This window comes from Protopterus annectens, chromosome 3.part0 (assembly GCF_019279795.1).
Source record: "Protopterus annectens isolate FY-2018-M chromosome 3.part0, PAN1.0, whole genome shotgun sequence".
In the NCBI taxonomy this organism is placed as follows: Eukaryota; Metazoa; Chordata; order Ceratodontiformes; family Protopteridae; genus Protopterus; species Protopterus annectens.
Window position 1 is genome coordinate 1206705298 of NC_056731.1, and position 19141 is coordinate 1206724438.

The window sequence follows — 19141 nt, forward strand, 5'->3', positions numbered from 1 at the left end:
GATGGTAGTTTAAGAATTCATAAGAATTGCCACCTTTATGAAGTGGTATAATATATGGAACTTTCCAGAGATGGGGTATGTAGACTTCCTGTATGGAGCGGTTGATAAGGATAGAAACTGGGTAAGATAGGGATTCAACAGCAATTTTTAGGAAGTTGGCTGGTAGCCTGTCAGCTGCAAGGATGGTTGGCTTTAGTTTTAGGAGGAGTTTTTTAATAGCGGAAGTGGAAACTGGTGAGCGAGCAAAGAAGGGGATATTGTCAGTGCATTTGGCAGGCATATGTGTATGGTTGTTATTGGATAGCTGGGAGGATAGAGTTAGGATGGAGTCCGTAACATAGTGATTAAATTGGGATGCTATGTCTTTGGTATTGTTGTCTTTGGAGGGGGCTGGAGTGGTAATTGTTCCTGATTTTAGAAGGAAGTTGATAGCATGCCAAAACTTTTGGGGGTCTTTTGAGTGTTTGTTTTGGACCCCAAGGAAATAGTTCTTTTGTCATGTTTGGTTTATCTCTCGGCTTGATTTTGAAGTTGTTGGAAATTTTGTTTGGCTATGCTAGTGTTAACCCTTTTCCAGATTTTCCAAGCTTTATCTCTAGACTTTAGTAAGACTCGTGTCCCTATTCAGCCATGGTGCATAGTTTGCCTTGATTCTGATTTTTCTAATGAATGCAACTTTGTTGCAGACATTTAAGAGAGTACTATTAAAGTATTCCACAGCTTGGTCTAAACCTAGCATTAGTAGTGGTTTCCAGTTAGTTTGTTTTAGAGTAGAGTTTAGCTCCTGTATGATTAGTTTACGCTCATCTCTAACCTGTCTAAATGTTATGGGCTTGGGTATGTTGGTGCATAGGAGAAAAGTGAGGAGATGGTCACTGAGACCATCTCTTAGACAACCTCTCTGGTAGTTTTGTTTGGGGCAATTGATTAGTGTCCAATCTAGAATAGATTATGTTTTTTTATCAACTCTAGTAGGTTTTTGAATGAGTTGTGAAAAACCAAAGAGATTAATATGATTAGTGGGGTTGTTAGAATTACAGGCTATCCAGTCACTGTTTAGATCACCTAGTAAGATAGTTTCTTGTTGCAGATTCTCTGAGGTCCACTCCAATATTTCCTCAATAGTAGGGGAGTTGTTTTCTGGGGGAATATAACAGCAAAGAATATTAATTGTTTTTGTTATTGTTTAAGTATAGAATTGTACTTAGGATTTTGGCATTATGAAACTTGGGAAGTGGGATTTGCAGAGGTTTCATTTTGAGGTTATTTTTAAAGAAAATTGCAATTCTGCCTACCTTCTTGCCTACTCTATCTAATCTTAAGATACTGTATCCTGGTGGGAGGATTTCTTCATTTTAGGTGTTGGGTTATAGCCATGTCTCAATGATTGTTAGTATATCTGGGGAGTAGTGGGTTATAAATGCATGTAGGTAAGGAAGCTTGTTGGATATGCTCCTGGTGTTGATGTTGTGAAATAGCAGGTCAGAGTTTTGTTTGTTTGAGGGTGGGGTATTAAGTGGACCTGGGTTTGGGTGCATGTCACCTGATGAAGGTAGGTGCTTTGTGATCAGTAGCATGTGTTTAATTTTAAGTGCTATTACTAAGTTGGATCTGAATGATATTTTATTAGTATAAGATGTAGTTATGGGGAATTTATATATGTGTAGTACTGAGTTGTCTCTAAATAGTGTGGGACTGACAGGAACGTTTGTGTAGGTTTGTCTTTATGGAACTATATGTAGTATGGAATAAAGTGTTTACCAAAGGAGTGCTTGTGTGTATATAAGTGATGTTTGTTAGGTATGTGAGGGTTAGGAAGACAAATCCTGAGGTGATTTGTGTTTTTTGTGTGAGCAGTAGTTTGGTGTAATCATTGCTATGGTTTATAATTTGAGGTAAATGTGAAAGCATGGCTAGTTGCTGCTTTGTGCTTGTTTAAGGCAAGTAGTTAGATAGTGGTTGTGGATTGTTTTAAGGAGTAGAGGTTCCTGATTGGTTTAAGGTGTGGTCAGGTGATGAGGATTTAGAATAAAAGTAGGAGTAGTGGGGGCAGGTGAGAATTCGAGGCAGGGTAGGTGAGCGGACTGAGCAGTAGGTGAATGGAGCTGGCCAACCAGATCTGTATGCTGGGTCTAGGCAGAATAGTTTGAATGAGAAATGAATGGGTGTAAGTGTATCACAAGTTCCCTACCAAATTCGCTTGTAACTTTAATTTATTTTTTCTTTTGTTTGTATTTTAGCATAGACATATAGTTAATGAAATTATTAGATTATTAATTCAATCAAAATAGCTGTAACTTTATTCCAGAGTTCAGTGGTATCAGTTGCTGCAAAAAAACAGAAAAAGAACACTTAACTTACAGCAAGCACACTTCACAGAGAGGGGAAATGACTGCAGAAGAGAAGTATTAGTGTGTTTTAAAGATGGCGCCATTGTTATCAGGCCCTTATATAACTTCTGTCCTATGCATTCCTAGTGAGGGAGGAGGGTAGGGACTAATTGCAGGAGGAGTCCTGTGGGAGTGATTGACAGGTCTCTCAGACAGATTCTGGAGGATGGGCAATTCAAACTCAAACTGCAGATAAGTGATATGGGGAGAGTACCAAGAGAATAGATGAACTGCAATTAAGTAAATGGCAGTAAAGTCCAAGGGGTGGGGGACTAAACTAGCACAAGTTAATTATTTCTGATGTTACTTAATTCTGGGGTAATGCAGTTTAGTTTGGAAGTGGATAGCTATTGCCATACAAAAATAGTCTAAAATTGACTGATCACAGATGAAACTGGGGAAAAAGACACAGTTGGATGTAAAAGCCATAGATAAAAATTTAAAATTTTGGCTTGTAACTCTGAGAGAGAGGTACGGTATCCAGCAGTGTGTCTTCAACTAGTGTCTGAAATGGGGTCTTACAGGATTCGAGTTAGGAAAACTGGGCTAGCTAGACAAGTCTCTGCAAGTGTGCATGCTTTAAACAACAAAAAACTCAGTATATAAAGGCATTAACACTAAGTCTTTATGTTGAAAGTTGACATATATTGCTTCTAATATGAAGAAAAGTCTTGATTGCAGAGAAGCCTTTTTAATATTTTCCCTAGAATTGCACTTAGACCATTAGTCTGGGGATGATGGGGGGTGGTCTTTAGATGATTCGCCCCACAATGCTTCCACAGACAAGTCATCAGGTTTGACATGAAGTTGTCTCCTAAGTCAGTTAGTATCTCCCTCAGAAAACCTACTCTGCTGAAAATTTCTTGCAAAGCATTCGCCACCTTCTCTGCCTCAATAGACAACAGAGCTACTACCTCTGTGTATGTGTAGATCAGTGTACATATCACTTTAAGAAATCTCTTGTGGGCATGTACAAATGTATTGATTACTGAGCATGTGCAGGGACAGAGTGTCATTTTGTAGTTAGTTGTTGAGATGCAAGCATGCATGTGTGTAAGCTCTGTCTGTTAATCAGTTTGTTTATGTTTATTGATGCTGCTATCCATCCTGATGTGTTTCTATATAATGAAGTGTCTTAAACGAACTACCCTGCCTACTTGCTTTCTATGTGTAGAGGGAAGAGTTATATGGTGTCAGACGTGGCATATCTAATGGCCAGAAAAAACTCCAGTTTCTCTACTTTGACTTAAAGAGACATCTAATTAGTACTGGTGGTATGAACAGAAGTGGACTGTTCCTTGCTACATGCATAATTCACAAAAACAGGTCAGAAACAAATTTCTAATGTTAAACTTGCTCAAACTATTTCTTATTAGCTAAATATGAAATGAAGACTACAGACTGCTCTAAATGATATTAAAATAAGTCAAATACCTGATATTGCCAGAATTATTTAAATTACTGCAGAAAATGTTTGAAATACAGTCTGAATTGCATAAAACAAATAAAATCAAGAGAAATGACTGCTTTTTTTGCTAAGCATGTACTTTTTCATATCAACTGAGGCTATCTGAGTTATCAGAAGTGTATGAAGTGTTCACATGTTTGCGCAGTGTTACAGTAAAGTTATTTTGCAAAATACAGCCATTTCAGAGTATATTACGCAAAGTACAGTATTTCAAAGAATTTATTTTGCATTTGTGTGTTGCTGCAAGCTGCAGAGAGGCAACTTATTTGTACATAATTACAAGGGTCATAATTTAGTGTGTGACCAAATACATATTTTGTTGGCATGGCTGAAGGTTTTCAAAAACCAGGCCAACTAGTCATTGATGATAATACTGTTGAGAAATGGAGAGTGTTTGAGCAAGAGTACGAAATTTTCATACAGGCTGCAGTTTCTGGTAAAGATGACTGTACAAATGTATTTATTCTACTTAATTTAGCTGGGCCAGAAGCCATAGAAAGGGAACGACCATTTGTGTATGCACCTGCTATCTTTGCTGGAGAGGGGGAAACCATCATATTGTTGTACATGCTGAGTCAAGGGAGTACCCTGAGTTATTAAAAGGTAAATTTAAAGAAATGTGTAACCCCCAGACAAATGTTAAAATGGAAAGGCACTTACTTTACACAAGGGATCGAATGCCTGGTGAATATTTTGCAGCATATACAACTGACCTGAGAAATAAAGCTAAAACATGCAGATTTGGTGATTTAAGAGATTAGTTGATAAATGACTTGTGTGTGGTATTAAAGATGATGCTGTGAGAAAGATTTTGCTTCGTGACAGTGATTTAACTTTGAATAAGGCCACTGAGATTTGTCAGATGTATAAGCTCACAGAAAAGCACACAAATATGCTTGCAAATGGGAATAGCCCCTTAAACGTTACTGCAGCAAAGCTCATGTAGACCTTATGCACACATGGTTAAAAGAAATAGGCCCAGACACATGACAGCAACTGTAGTCTCTGCCATACCCACTGGTAAATCTTAAAGCTTTCTAGCAAGTTCCAGAGTTCGCACAGCCTCAGTGAAGTATAAGAGTGAGTCAGCAAACTCAAAGCATGGGACCCAATCTAGTTTCATTGCCAACTGTCACAAATTTGGTAATAGTCATAAATCTAAATAAGAAAAGTGCTTAGCTTTTGGTCAACAATGCCACAGATGTAATGAATGGAATAATTTCAAAAGATTTTGTAAATCAAAGGCTGCACATTCTTTTACTAGAAGGGATCATTTCAAGAAATGAGTTAATCAATTAGACAGCAGTAATGTGTGTAACATCTCATACTTTTTATGTTAATGGTGTGTCAGTGCTTAATGAAACAGTCAATGCAGTTGACTTAAGGGGTTAGAAGAAATTATTTTGTACTGTTTGGATAAATGGTAAACCAGTAGAGCTCAAAGCTGATACTGGTTCAAAGTGCAATGTTATGTCTGCAGAAACATTTGCTAGAGTAAGTGCTGGTGAAAGGCTTGACTTGGCAAAGTATGAGAAGCTTGTTGCTTATGGTGGTAAAGAAATTCAAACTGAAGGCTCAGTAATACATTTTACTCTGCAGGTAGAAGCTATAACTTATTATTTTATGTTGTCAAGTGGCAAGTCCAGTCATTATTAGGCCTCAGATACTCTTTGAAAATGGGACTGCTTATCAGTTGCTTGATTTCCACCCCCTACCAGCCATAGAACTGGGGTTACATATTCCCCTGCTCTAAGCACCACTTTTAAATTTCCAGTGCTCCAGGGCCCAGTCAGTTGACTTTTCTACACGTGCAGTATATAATCCAACTGTGTAAAAGCTATTTTCTATTATATGTAACATAGTTTTACTAAACAAATGACTGTTTTTGGCTTTTTTTATTTATGAGATCAGAGATTGCTGTTTTGTTGCTCTAATAAAGCTGAGGGTATTTGATGATTACTGTATATGACTTCCACATGTAACCATTATAACTAATTTAAGTTGGTCTAAATGCAACTACTCCAGGTGATATACTAATGATTGCCTTGATTCAAGTATTATATTCTTAGTTTTATAGCATGTCCGTGAATTTATTTGCTAAGTGTGCTATACCGTACGAGTTACCTGAACACTGCTAAGTTTGTATGCATTAGGAACTTTTACTGAAAATAACTGGTGTTCTTATGTTTATCAGAGATTTATCTAATTGGGTACTTCAAATGAATATAGTTGTTGTGAGTCTGTGGTCATAAACTATAGTTAAGAAGTGGATTATCTATCCCTTTCAGGTTATATCCCCTTATGGCTCCCATTGAAAGGCTTTCAACACTAAAAGAACTACCAGCTGCTAGTGACTAGTAATGGCTATCCCGACCCTCTTTTAAAAAATAAAAAGAGACTGCACAAGGTTAATATCTACAAATCTAAGTATATTCTCTCTCTGTTCTAAATGCTGAACTGGGTCCATAGCACTGGGAATAACCCCTTGTGCTCCCATAAATTATTACAACTGCAATAAATCTAGCTTAACATACAGTTGCTAACTACAGTGCTATTCAAGGATAAAATACAGGTTTTTTTACTTACTCCAAAAGCTTATTTTAAAATGCCTGAATAACTCTAAGTTAGATTTAGCTACATTCAGTGATTTACCTACCTTGCAAGCACTGAATACAGATATCTTGGGATTTGGTTCATTCCTGCTCCGCTCGCTGCCCTGTCCCCAAATATCACCTGCCCCTGTATTCCGAAATTTATACCTATTAAACCACTCCCCTCCTTAATTAACTAATCATCAAAAGCTGCAGTCTAACAGCTCTGCCTACCACATACAGCCAATCACCAAGTCTTCAACAGTTGCCTCTAAAGACATCTAAATAATACTAGAACCATTTGCAATGCCAGCACTCAAAATACTCTTTATTCTTCCTTTACTACCCCTGCTACTCCTCCCATATATTTTTTTATTTATTTATTTTACATTTGTTTACATGAGAGTCCGACTGGGCATAAAATCCTTTTTCAGCTTGAGGCCCGGGGAGAAAAGCTCCACTGTTAGTAGACTATTATGTTAGTAGAAAGAAAATTGTATAATTCAAAAAAGAAAAAAATAGTAGCAGACCTTCATAACGGTAAAAAGACTAAAACAGAATCAAGTGGGAGACAAGACCAAAAAACGTATATAACAATGCTTCTAGAAGACAGTTCTTACAGTAGTAGCAGGTAGTGACATTGTATGCAATAAGAGTGCAATTACAATATTTAGTCTTATATACAGGTAGCATAGCAAACTGAAGACTTAAAATCTGATCGATATTAACAGTGAGAAAGAAAAAAAAACATAATGTAGTCATATGACTTAAATTCAATGCTCATTACATATGTAATTAACATTTTAAAATTAGCTAGTATCCTCACTATCTATGAGTATCAGTTCTACCTAGGGTTTCACTACCCTAAATTCCATACCTCCTCCCTACCAGTATTAAACAAAAATAATCACTTCTCAACTCCGCTTTCACCCAACACCACTGCCCCTAAATACTACCAACCCATTAGATCCTATCATGCCACCGCAAAAACCAAACATTACCAAAAACTCATATAAAATATTTAGACTCTTAGTTAATTTATGCTACAACCTCACACAGCATGAAGACATTCAACCAAACCCTGGCCCAGCCTCAACTGCTGCGCCTAGCTCCCACACAAATAACCCTACCAATATTACTCTGACAAATAGGCCACCCAACTCATTCCTAGCCTGCCATCTAAACATTAGAAGCTTAAATAATAATGTTCACAACCTGCACACCCTCTTAGCAGTTTATTCCCCAGACATATTATGTCTTACTGAAACCTGGCCAAAACCTGCAACTAAAGATAATAAGGTAATATCCCCAGGGTATCATAAACTTAGATTGGTCAGAGTCAATAGGAATGGTGGTGGGGTTGCTGTACTCTACAAATCTAACCCAACAGTTATAGCAGATATGCAGCAACCAGCTCAACTTAATAATGCTGAAACTCTTGTTACCAAACTTCAAATTAACAAAAACAAATGTAGATACATTGTCTGTGTCTACATTCTCCCAGGTAAAAATGTTGGCGCACTAGAAGACATCCTGCAATGGTTATCTAGTAACTACCCCCAAGAAACCATTGTTCTTGGAGATTTTAACATCAATTCGAGCTCCTGCTGCTCTGAATCTCCTACTAACCACATTAACCTATATGGATTTTCACAGGTCATTTCCACACCCACCAGGCTCAATAAATCCAATAACAAAGAAAGTACCCTAGACTGGATACTTATCAATGGCCATCCCCAGATGTACAAGTCCAGGACTCTGCCCGATGACCTAAGTGACCACTACCTCACCTATATAATTAAGCTTAAAGCTGATAACCCCCAATTACTCACATACAAAATAATAAGAACCAATAAAAACTTTAACCTTACCAACTTCCAAAATGAGTTCAGGGCATGCAACTGGTCTCTCCTAAAACAACTTCCACTGGATGATGCAATGGAATACTTCAATACTAAATTCCTTACCATCCTCAACTCTCATGCCCCTACCCGCTCCATCAGAACCAAAACAAAAACAGCACCTTGGCTTTCAAAAAACACAAAATCTAAAATCATTCTTAGAAATAAAGCATGGGCCACTTGGCATGCCACAAAAGACCCACAAGACCAACTTAGATATAGACAATACCAAAAAATATATTATCCTTGGCAAGAATAACTTCTATTACTGTCTGCAGCAGAAAAACCATAACAGACCCTAAAAGTTTTGGGCTGGTATAAACAAGCTTCTTCACCCAGGACATACTTCTACTCCCACCCCTTTAGCTTATACCTACAAATCGCTAATAAACACTGCAAATACCTTCAATAGCTTCTTCACAGAAACTATCCAATCCCTGGCCAGCCAACTCCCTCCCACCTGCTCTTTTTTAGATAATGTTACACCCAATGCCCTACCTTCCTTTAGCTTTCAACCTGTTCCTACCACAGTAATCCAAAGTCTTATCAAGACATTAAAGCCTACCACTCTAGCTGCTGACCTCCTCCCTGCAGAGTATTTGCAAAAAGCTGCTGACATCATAGACTACCCTATTTCAATCTTGATCAATAGAACCCTATCCAAAGCTTCCATCCCCTCAATTTGGAAAACATCCCATGTTATATATTTACATAAAGGAGGCAGCTCCATAGAACTATCAAACTTCAGAGCCATAGCCATTCTATCTCCACTAGCTAAAATTATGGAAAATGCGTCCATAAACAACTTATGCACTACCTCATTCAAGGTAAACTGCTAGCTGACTCTCAGCATAGCTTCAGGCCATACCACAGCACCACCTCAGCTCTTCTCTCTTTCTCTAATGTCATTAACTACAACCATAATAACAACCTACTCTCATCTGCACTCTTTCTTGATCTATCCAAAGCTTTTAATATGGTTAACCGTCAGCTACTCATCCATACCCTGAAAGCCTTCTCCTTAGACTACCAATCTCTTCAGTGAATTCAGTCCTACTAATCTGGACATCAACAGGCAGTCCTATGGAAGGATAAGCTATCATCCTGCCTATCCATCACTTTAGGTGTCCCACAAGGCTCTATACTAGGACCCCTTCTGTTCTCCATCTTTATTAATGACCTCTACACTGTTATCCCTAAAGCAACATGTATTCAGTATTCAGATGATGCCATGTTGATCTGCTCAGCCACTCACTAGCAGATCTACTAACTTTAACCCAGAGTAGTTTCAACACTGTTGAAAATTGGCTCACTAATTGCTGTCTGGTATTAAAACCTAAAAAACTAAGCTGCTCCTTTTCACTTCTACTCGCATGTCCATCCCTCCATCCATTACTATGAAATCTAATAATGGGACCAATATCTCCCGTGAAGCCCCAAACCAAACTCTTGGGAGTTATAGACAATAATCTAACATTCGATGCACATCAGTCAAACCATCAAAAACATAAACAAAAAACTTGGATCCCTCTGCAAGCTCAAATCTTTCCTCACTCCTCTTGCAAGAACTGCTGTTGCCCATTCTCATCTACTATCCACCCTCCTTTACACCTCCCTTCCACTCACAAACTTGCACAAAACAGAAATTAACAAAATATCCTCTGTTACAACCGCATTGCTAGATTTGCCACTGGTTCAGCCTATAGGACATACCACTGTCTCAATCTAAATCTTCTAGGGTGGCTTGAACCAGCTCATAGTAGCTCATAAAGCACTCTACCACCCTGATAATACACCAGCACTCAAAAATATTGTCAGCTCATATCGCTCTACCACCCTGATAATACACCAGCACTCAAAAATATTGTCAGCTCATATCACTCTACCACCTGATAATACACCAGCACTCAAAAATATTGTCAGCTCATAAAGTAACCTCAGGCAACTTTGCTCGGCCAACAGACTAATGGTCCATACATTCAAATCCAACAACTTGGCTGGTGAGGCCTTGTTTGCCAACTCGGTTGGCAAAACCTGGAATCAACTCCCCGCTGACCTTACTCTAGAATCCTCACTTATACTATTCAAAGAATGTCTGAAAAAATGCTTTAAATCACACTGGCTATGCCCATGCTCTAATCCTGACTAGCACCATCTCTCTGACTTTAGAACTATACCACAATTGTATTATGCACATTAAATGTGCTAATGTCGAATTTCATATCTCTATCTTGTGTCCCACACTTGTATAGTGCTCATTTTTTATTTAAAAATTGTATAAACAGTGTGTCTTATGTACTGTATAACTGTCTCACTGTTGTTTTGTATATATCACATTCATGTGTGGAGCCTTTCTCCCCAGGCTTCCGCTGAAAATGGACATTTAACCAGTCGGACCATCCCGGTCAACAAATGTAAAATAAATAAATAAATAATAAGGAAGTCCAACATGTTAGCTTCAAAGACCACTGCTCTAATTTTGCCCAGTCTATTTTTTCTACCTATGCTGATATTTTCGAAGACAAACTAGGCAAGCTTCCAGTTGTGTACTCCATGAAGTTAGACCCAGAGGTCAGTCCAGTTGTTAGGCCAGCCAGAAAAGTTCCAATAACCATGCAGGACAGAGTGAAGGCCAAGTTAGATAAAATGGTGTGACAAGGTGTGATTTGTCCAGTTGGTTCTGAGACTCCAACTGAGTGGGTATGTTCCATGGCGGTAGCTCATAAGAAAAGCTTAGACGACATCAGAATATGTATTGGCCCACGAGATTTGAACAAGACATTGAAAGGCCTCATCATCCAATAAGCACAGTCGAAGAAGTCACTGCTCAAATGCCAGAGTTCATTTTGGCAAATTCAGCTTGACAAGAAATTCTCATTGCTCACTACTTTTAATGCTCCATTTGGAAGGTACAGATTTTTGAGGGTCTATATTAGATGAGCGACCATTCCGATGTTCAAATCATAGATGGTCAACATCATATGATCGAACATCGGAAAGGTTGAAGGTGAAAGTCAACTGTTTTCCACGTGCAGAATGGGGAATGTTCCCTTGCTGCACTGAAGTGCGTTCTCAGAGTTGGTATATTTAAGGAGGGGGAGGTGTGGGGAGTGCAGGGGAGTGCAGGGGGGCTTGCTCTCCTGCTCAGAGCAGTAAGGTAAGTTTTTTTCGTGGTGGCGTTTTTCTGTTCAGCAGTTGTGCTTATTTTGAGAGAGACTGTACTATCGTTTGTTTGCTGCCTGTGATCCCTTGGTGTCTTTTTTGTGTTTACTAGTTTTGTTGGACACCTTCCTGTGTTGGTTTCTAAGTTTTTTTTTTATTTTGTTATATAGTCGATGTTTCGAACTTCGGTCATATGAGTTCGCTCATGTGAGAGGTTCAAAGTTTTGAAACTTCAACTATATAATATAGACCCGATTTTTGAGAATGCCATTTGGGATAAATTCTGCCAATGAAGTCTTTCAACGTGCAATGGAGCAAATTTTTTCTGGGTATCCTTGTGCTATTGTAGTAGACATACTGGTAAGGGGTTAATGGTGAAGCTGAGCATCACAGAAACCTCAGAAAAGTTCTAGAATAGGCAAATGAAGTGAATTTTAAGCTGAATCCACAGAAATGCAAATTCAGGCTACAAGAAGTCACGTTTGTTGTTCATTTATTCACCAGTTCAGGCTGACAACCAGATCCTTCTAAGCAAATAGCCATTCTTGAGATGCTAGCTCCAGATAATGTTCAAGACCTGCAATGTTTTCTTGGTATGGTTAACTACCTAGGCAAGTTAATTCCAGACTTCCGTCAAATATCCGTACCTCTCAGAGAGCTAACACGTAAAGATGTATCTTGGTCTTGGTTAGAACAGCACCAGAGAACATTTGATGTCCTGAAACAGAAAATTGCAAGTCTACCTACTCTCAGATACTTTGATGAACAAAAGCCAGTTACACTTTCATGTGATGCTTTGAAATTTGGTCTTTGTTCAGTCATTTTACATGTTGCTTATGCATCAAGAACTCTCACCCAAGCTGAAATGCAGTATGCTCAGACAGAGAAAGAGATTTTGGCCATTGTGTTTGCATGTTCCAAGTTCCATAATTATGTATATGGTAGATCTATCCAAATTAAAACTAATCATCAAACTCTAGTCACTATCCTGAGAAAGCCTATGCACACAGCTCCAGCGAAATTGCAGTGCATGATGATGAGATTGCAAAAGTACCATTTCTATCTTGTCTACAAGAAAGTCAAACTTCTTTATCTTGCTGATATATTATCCAGATCACCCAGAAGTACCATTGAAGAACATGACAATGAGCAATTTAATTTTGAAGTAATGGAAGTGAGAAATTTGACTTCCACACGCCTCAATGAGCCGAGAGATCACACAGCTGCAGATCCAGTTTTACAGAAGTTCAACCACTTTCTCCAAGAAGGATGGCCGTCAAAGCAATCAAGTTTACCTCAAGTAGTGCAACCTTATTTTCCATACAGAGATGAGATTTTGTCTGAAAATGGTATTATCATGAATGGTCCAAAAGTTATTGTTCCCAAGTCTTTGCAACAAGAGAACATTACTGTCTTAAATCATGGTCACCGAGGAACTGACACTACCAAAAGAAGGACAAGAGGACTAGAATTTTGGTCGTCTATGTCACAAGATATTGAAAGAGCACTTCCATCTTGTTCAGTATGTAATAATACAAATCCACATCAACAGAAAGAACCACTTCAGCTAAACCAGATTCTGGAACTACATGGGTCAACAATAGCTACAGACATTTTCAAGTGCAATGGTCAACATTACTTCGTGTTAGTAGATTTTTACTCCAATTGGTTTGAGATTGACCTACTTCCCAATCTAGCATCCAGTACTGTCATTACTAAGATGAAGCATCATTTTGCAACTCATAGAAGTCCACACAAAGTTATTCCTGACAATGGCACACAGTTTACAAGCCAACAGTTCAAAAGATTCACAGAAGAGTGAAACTTTACTCAAGTCACGAGTAGCCCATAGTATCCACAGTCAAATGGTTTGGCAGAAGTGCACATTCCAGTTCAAAGTACAAAGCAGTTACTAGAGAAGTCCAAGAGAGACAATACTGACATTTTCCTGAATCTCTTGAATCTCAGAAATGTTCCTTGTGATAAACATCTTGGTTTGCCAGCTCAGAGACTTTGGTTGAGACAAATCAGAACCGCATTACCAATCAGTAGTGAATTGTTGGTTCCATGTGTCAAGAACAACAGGTCAGTGAAAGCCAATCGGTTGAAGAAATGCCTAACCCAGAAGCCCTATTACAATAAGACCAGCAAACCACTCAATCCATTAAGAGAAGGAGGAGTGGTATGGATGCAAACATCCAAAGGTTATGATTGGATTGGAGCTGTGAAGAATATTTGCCCAGAGCCGAGGTCATACATTGTGCAATCACAAGGAGCAGTTTTTAGGTGGAATCAGAAGCATTTGATACCAGTGTCCAAGCCAATACCACAGCACCGAGCATGTGAGAAAGACTTTTTGGCTCAGAGTGAGCTGTGCAGTGTTCCATAGGTTCATAGGTAGGTAATAGGCTATCTGCCTGAGGGCATTTATAAGCCTAGCCAGTGTGTCAGATTTTGCCGCCCCATTAATTAATTAACTGAGCCTTTGTCAATAAGAGCCAATGAAGTGATCCCAGGGGTGTATTTTCTGTTACCCATCCACTTGTCAAGGTTTCTCTTAAAGAGTGTTAGTGAGGGGCTTTGCCTAATGTAGTTAGGAATTTTGTTCCAAAGCACAGGGAGTTTCTGTGACAGGAATCTATCCCTCCAGCATGTTCTATTTATTGTTGTGGCGAGGTTTAGCTCACTATAGCGTGTGGCTCGCAGTGACTTTGATTTCTTAAGGTGGAGCATGTCCATCAATTCTGAGTTGGACATGGCTTTGTAAGTCAGGTAGAGATCACCTCTGAGAAGCGATATGCGACTGAGTGCAGCTGGAGTTTTTCCAGTCGGGCTGCATAGGACATATGTTTGAGGCCAGTAATCCTCTTGGTGAGGTACTTTTGTGGTCTTTCCAGCTGTTGGAAGTGTCTTGTGAGGTACATCCCAAATGGGGCATTGTACTGTATAATGGGTCTGATGAGTGACGAGTAGAGGGGCACTATAATCTCTTTATTTCTAGATGTGAACCCTTTAGCAATTAGATGGGCTACATAGAAGGATTTCCTAACTACTTTGGCAATATGATTGTCAAAGGAGAGATTACTATCTACCTGGGTCCCCAGATCTCTTATTAACTCTTCTATATTAAGGGGGCTGCCACCTATGTGGTAATTCATGGGTGTTTTGTTTTTCCCCAAAGGGATGACTATGCATTTTTTGGCATTAAGCTTGAGACCATAACTTTGACACCAGGTGTCCTTCTCAGTAAGGCCCTTTTGGAGGATGTTCGTGTCAGCCAGAGAGTCAATTATGGCTCCCAGTTTGCAGTCATCGGTGAACTTGGTTAGCCATAGTCCACCTGTGTTTGCCTGTACTTCTGAGAAGTATATGCCAAAAAGTAGGGGTCCCAGGACCAAGCCTTGTGGGAAACCAGTTGTGACTGGTTTAGAGTCGGACCTGGAGCCCGCTATTCTTACCGTGTGAGTTCTGTCTGTAAGCCAGTTGGCAACCCATCTTGTGACGTAGGGGTTTATGTTCAGGCTGGTGAGTTTTCCTATAATTCCCAAGTGGGGAATGGTGTAAAAACCTTGGCGAGGTCAAGGTAGGCTGTGTGAACTACCTTCCCCTCATCTATGGCCTTGGTGACTGTCTCGAAGAAGTCAACCAGGTTTAGCAGGCATAATTTGCCCTTAACAAAGCTGAATTGGGTTAGGTCAAGTGTATGGAGGTTCCCAATGTCCTTGTTAATGAATTCCATGAAGATGCACTCCATAGCCTTGCAGACCAGGCTAGTCAGGCTTATGGGGCGATAGTTATCAGGGTCAGTTGTGGCCCCTCCTTTGTGGAGCAGAATAACCGTTGCTGTGCACCATTCTATGGGCACATAGCCTGTGAAGAGGCTGAGGTTGGACAGTGTGTTTTGGTGGAGGGTTAGTTAGTTCTGTAGTTCGTGCAAAATGCCATCCAGGACACCATCTGGCCCCATTGATACTGTGATTTTGGCTTTTGAAAGGGCTGTTTTCTCCTGCACATCTGTGATTTCCAGGAGACTACACTATTCCGGTATTGTAGTGGGCCCTTTTGGGAGTGAGAGGGGGGTGAAGTTTGCACTGAATCTATCTGCCAGGATGTTGGCAATATCAGTGGGTTCAGTATATTTTGTGCTATTTTGCACTAGCTCAGAGCATATCTGTGAGTTGCCACCTAAATTCTTGACCTAGCTAAAGAAGGCTTTGTGGTTATCTTTCGAATCCTTGGCTATTTTTCTTTCGAGGTTAGCCTTGGAGGATTTTAAGAGGGTCCTTAGTTTCTTACTGATACTGATGAGGGATGTCTTTCCTTCTTGGAATTTGCTTTTTTTCTGAACTAGTTTCCTCCTTCTATTGTATAGCCTGTTAATGGCAGGGGTCCACCAGACTGGTTTCTTTCTCTTAGGTGAATGAGTCTTGGTTTTGCTAGTGATGGCATGATCCATGCATCCTTGTAGGTGCTCATAGAGTGCATTTGTAAAGGTTCCTGCATCTTGGACACTATTGTCCTTTAGTGTGGGGGCTGTGAAACTTACCACCTCTGTCTTAAGTAAGGTGTAGTTTGCTATAGAAAGGTTTTTCACTGTGGTTTCCTTGGTTGGAGATGGTAGTGTGGTGTGGACATCCAAAGTGAGTAGTTTATCGTCTGATCTAACCAGTGATGGGTTGACCTCTGGTGTGGAACACCTGTCGCCCATGTTGGTGATGACCAGGTCCAATATGTTTTCACCTCTGGTAGGGGAGTTTACCAGCTGATCTAGGGAATTTGAGTTGATAAATTCCAGGAAGCGCTGAACCTGGGAGTTTGTACTTGATTTGTTTTCCCAGTTAATGGTAGGGTAATTGAAATCGACCAATATCAGAGTGTTCGGTAGAACCTTCATGTTTTCCAGTATCTCCAGAAAGGCAGAGTGGTGGTCCTGGGTCATGGAGGGTGATCTGTAGCAGGCCACAATTTGCATTGCAGATTTGCCTGATGTTAGTTGCACATGGATGATCTCGGAGGTATCATGCTGCACCACTAACCTGGAGGTGTAGGTATCCTTGATGAATATGGATACATCCCCTCCTTTTGTGTTTCGGTCCATGTTCTGTGGACGATATGTGTGGTATGAGTTGTAGCCCGGTAGTGCTGGGGTGCTCTGTGGAGCTTTCAACCAGGTTTCAGTTACTGCACAGATGTTGACATTGTCCATACAGAGGAGTGCTTTGAACATGTGCATTTTGAGATTTAAACTCCTGGCATTAAGTAGCATAACCCTCATTTTTTTATTTGTGCTGTTTACAAAGGTGGGTTTGACTTTTGAGCCTTGCCTAAAAAAGGCACTATGGGGGCAGCAAGACCCTTATCCAGTATTCAAAAGCCTAGAGGTGACAGGTGCAAGCCATCTCTTGCAAAGCAACGAGGCTTGTCGAGCATGTCATCCCAGGTTGACAGACACTGGATCCCCTTTGAATGACACCAGAAGCTTAGCCAATTGTTCCAGTTCAAAAAGAAGTTCAAGAGAACATTTCCATTCCTGAGATGAATCCTGAAGTTTCTGAGATGTGCTGTTCACCAAAACCTGTCCCTGTTGCTAAACCCAGACCTGATTGTTATGTTACGAGATTTGGTCGTATCTGTAGACCATGTTCCAGATATACAGTGACTTGGACATGAACAATATGAACAAGCTGAGCATTGTGTTGATTTTTCTGATTGTCTATATTGATGCATGCCTAACTGTCATCTTATTTTGATAAAGGGCAATCATTTCTTTAAGAGGGAGTATGTAGATCAGTGTATGTATCTCTTTAAGAAACCTCCTATGGGCATGCTCAATTTTTTATTTATTTATTTATATTTGTTGACCGGGAGTGTCCGACTGGATGTAGGTCCATTTTCAGTGGAGGCCCGGGGAAAAAATCTCCACAGTTAAAATAAGCAGACAGTAGTTACATTGGATTACATAGTGATTAACAATTTACATAGCAATTACTTACAACATATTTACAAATGAAGAACATAGTACATCAGTAGACAACTAGAATCTTTATCTGTGAAGTACATAACAGACATTAACAAATGTTACAATAAGAAGTTCCTGCTGTATAATAAGTACTAGGCTTATGAGCATCTGAGCTTGCTATAATCAATGTAGTTAGTGGAGTGGAAAGAAAGGTAGTGGTTGGATGGGGTGGGTGATATTAGAGTGGGAGTTGCAAGGGCATAGCCAGCATGTTTTTAGGTGAGCTTTTAGTAAAGTTTTGAAGTGGGTGCATGATGGTATGGAGGTAATTGTGGGTGGGAAGGAGTTCCATAATTTGGCCATGGTGCAAGAGAATAGTGCTTCACCAGCAGAGTTATTGGCTTTAGTTATCTGCAAGTGATTTTTGTTGCTGGATCTTAGTGGTCTGTTGGTGCAATAGGGTTGGAGTAGATTCTGGAGGGGTAGGACATTTAGTGGATGATTTACTAGTTTGTGGGCGAGTGAGAATTGATGCAATTGAAGGAGGTGAGGGAGTTCAAGCCAGCCCAGTTCAGCAAGTGAGAGACAGTGGTGACTACGGTAGGATGCCCCTGTGGCGAATTTGGCGATTTTGTTGCAGCAGGTCTCTAGCTTGTTTAGATCGCATTGCCTTAGGTTGGTATATATTGGAGAGGCATAAAGTAGGGTGGAGATAAGGTGGGAATTTGCTATTGAAATCTGCTGCTTTGCTGATAAGTTGCTTATTTCTGTATAACGCTCCTAGATTTTTGTGGACTTTTTTTTATGGTCATGGATATGTGAATGTCAAATTTTAGTTTATTGTCTATTTCCACTCCTATTAATTTAGTGTGTTCAGTTGGGTATATAGTGGTGTTGTCTTTTGCTGTGATGTTAAAGTGAGAGTTGTTTGAGTATGTTTGGTGGGTTGGAAGATGAGTAGTTTAGATTTGTTTGGGTTGAGTATTAATTGGGCACCGGATAACCAAGTTTCAACAGAGGAAAAGGCTTCCTGTGTGACTTTTTGCAGCTTGGGTAGGGACTGGGCTGAGCAGATGATGGTTGAGTCATCTGCGTATTGTATGAGTGTGCCATATTTGGTGGCAGAGGCTAGATTATCGGTGAAAACAGAGAAGAGTAGGGGTCCAAGGATGGATCCTTGGGGAACCCTTATGAAGACAGATAGTTGGGGAGATATGTAATTCTGCCATACAACAGATTGTTGGTGGTCAGAGAGGTAACTCTGAAACCATTTGATAACTGATTGTGAGAAGGATAGGTTATTGAGGACAGAGATAAGTTGTTTGTGTGGGACCATGTCAAATGCTTTGATAGGTCTAGGAAAGTAGCAGAGGAGAGATAGCCATTGTTTTTATGCTGAAGGATATTGTTAGTAAAGGAGAGTAAGGCAGCGGTGGTGCTATGGTTTGATCAGAAACCATGCTGAGTATTGGAAAGGAGGTTGTTAGTAAGGAGGTACTCTGAGACCTGAGAGTGTATGCATCTCTCTAGTATTTTGGAGAGTGGAGAGAGAATAGCTATGGGGTGGTAATTGATTAGTTCTGTGGAGGGTCCGCCTTTGTGGAGGGGAATTATATGTGATGAGATCGGTTAATCAAGATGGATACTGGGTAGGCCAGAGCATCAGATGT

At 39.9% G+C, this 19141-nt stretch overlaps 1 protein-coding gene across 1 annotated transcript in view; it reads left to right on the plus strand.

The window, feature by feature from the left end:
* The window catches only part of ADCY2 (adenylate cyclase 2), a 4311002-nt gene that overhangs the window by 902488 nt on the left and 3389373 nt on the right, over positions 1–19141 (plus strand). The gene's annotated exons all lie outside the window — the stretch shown is intronic.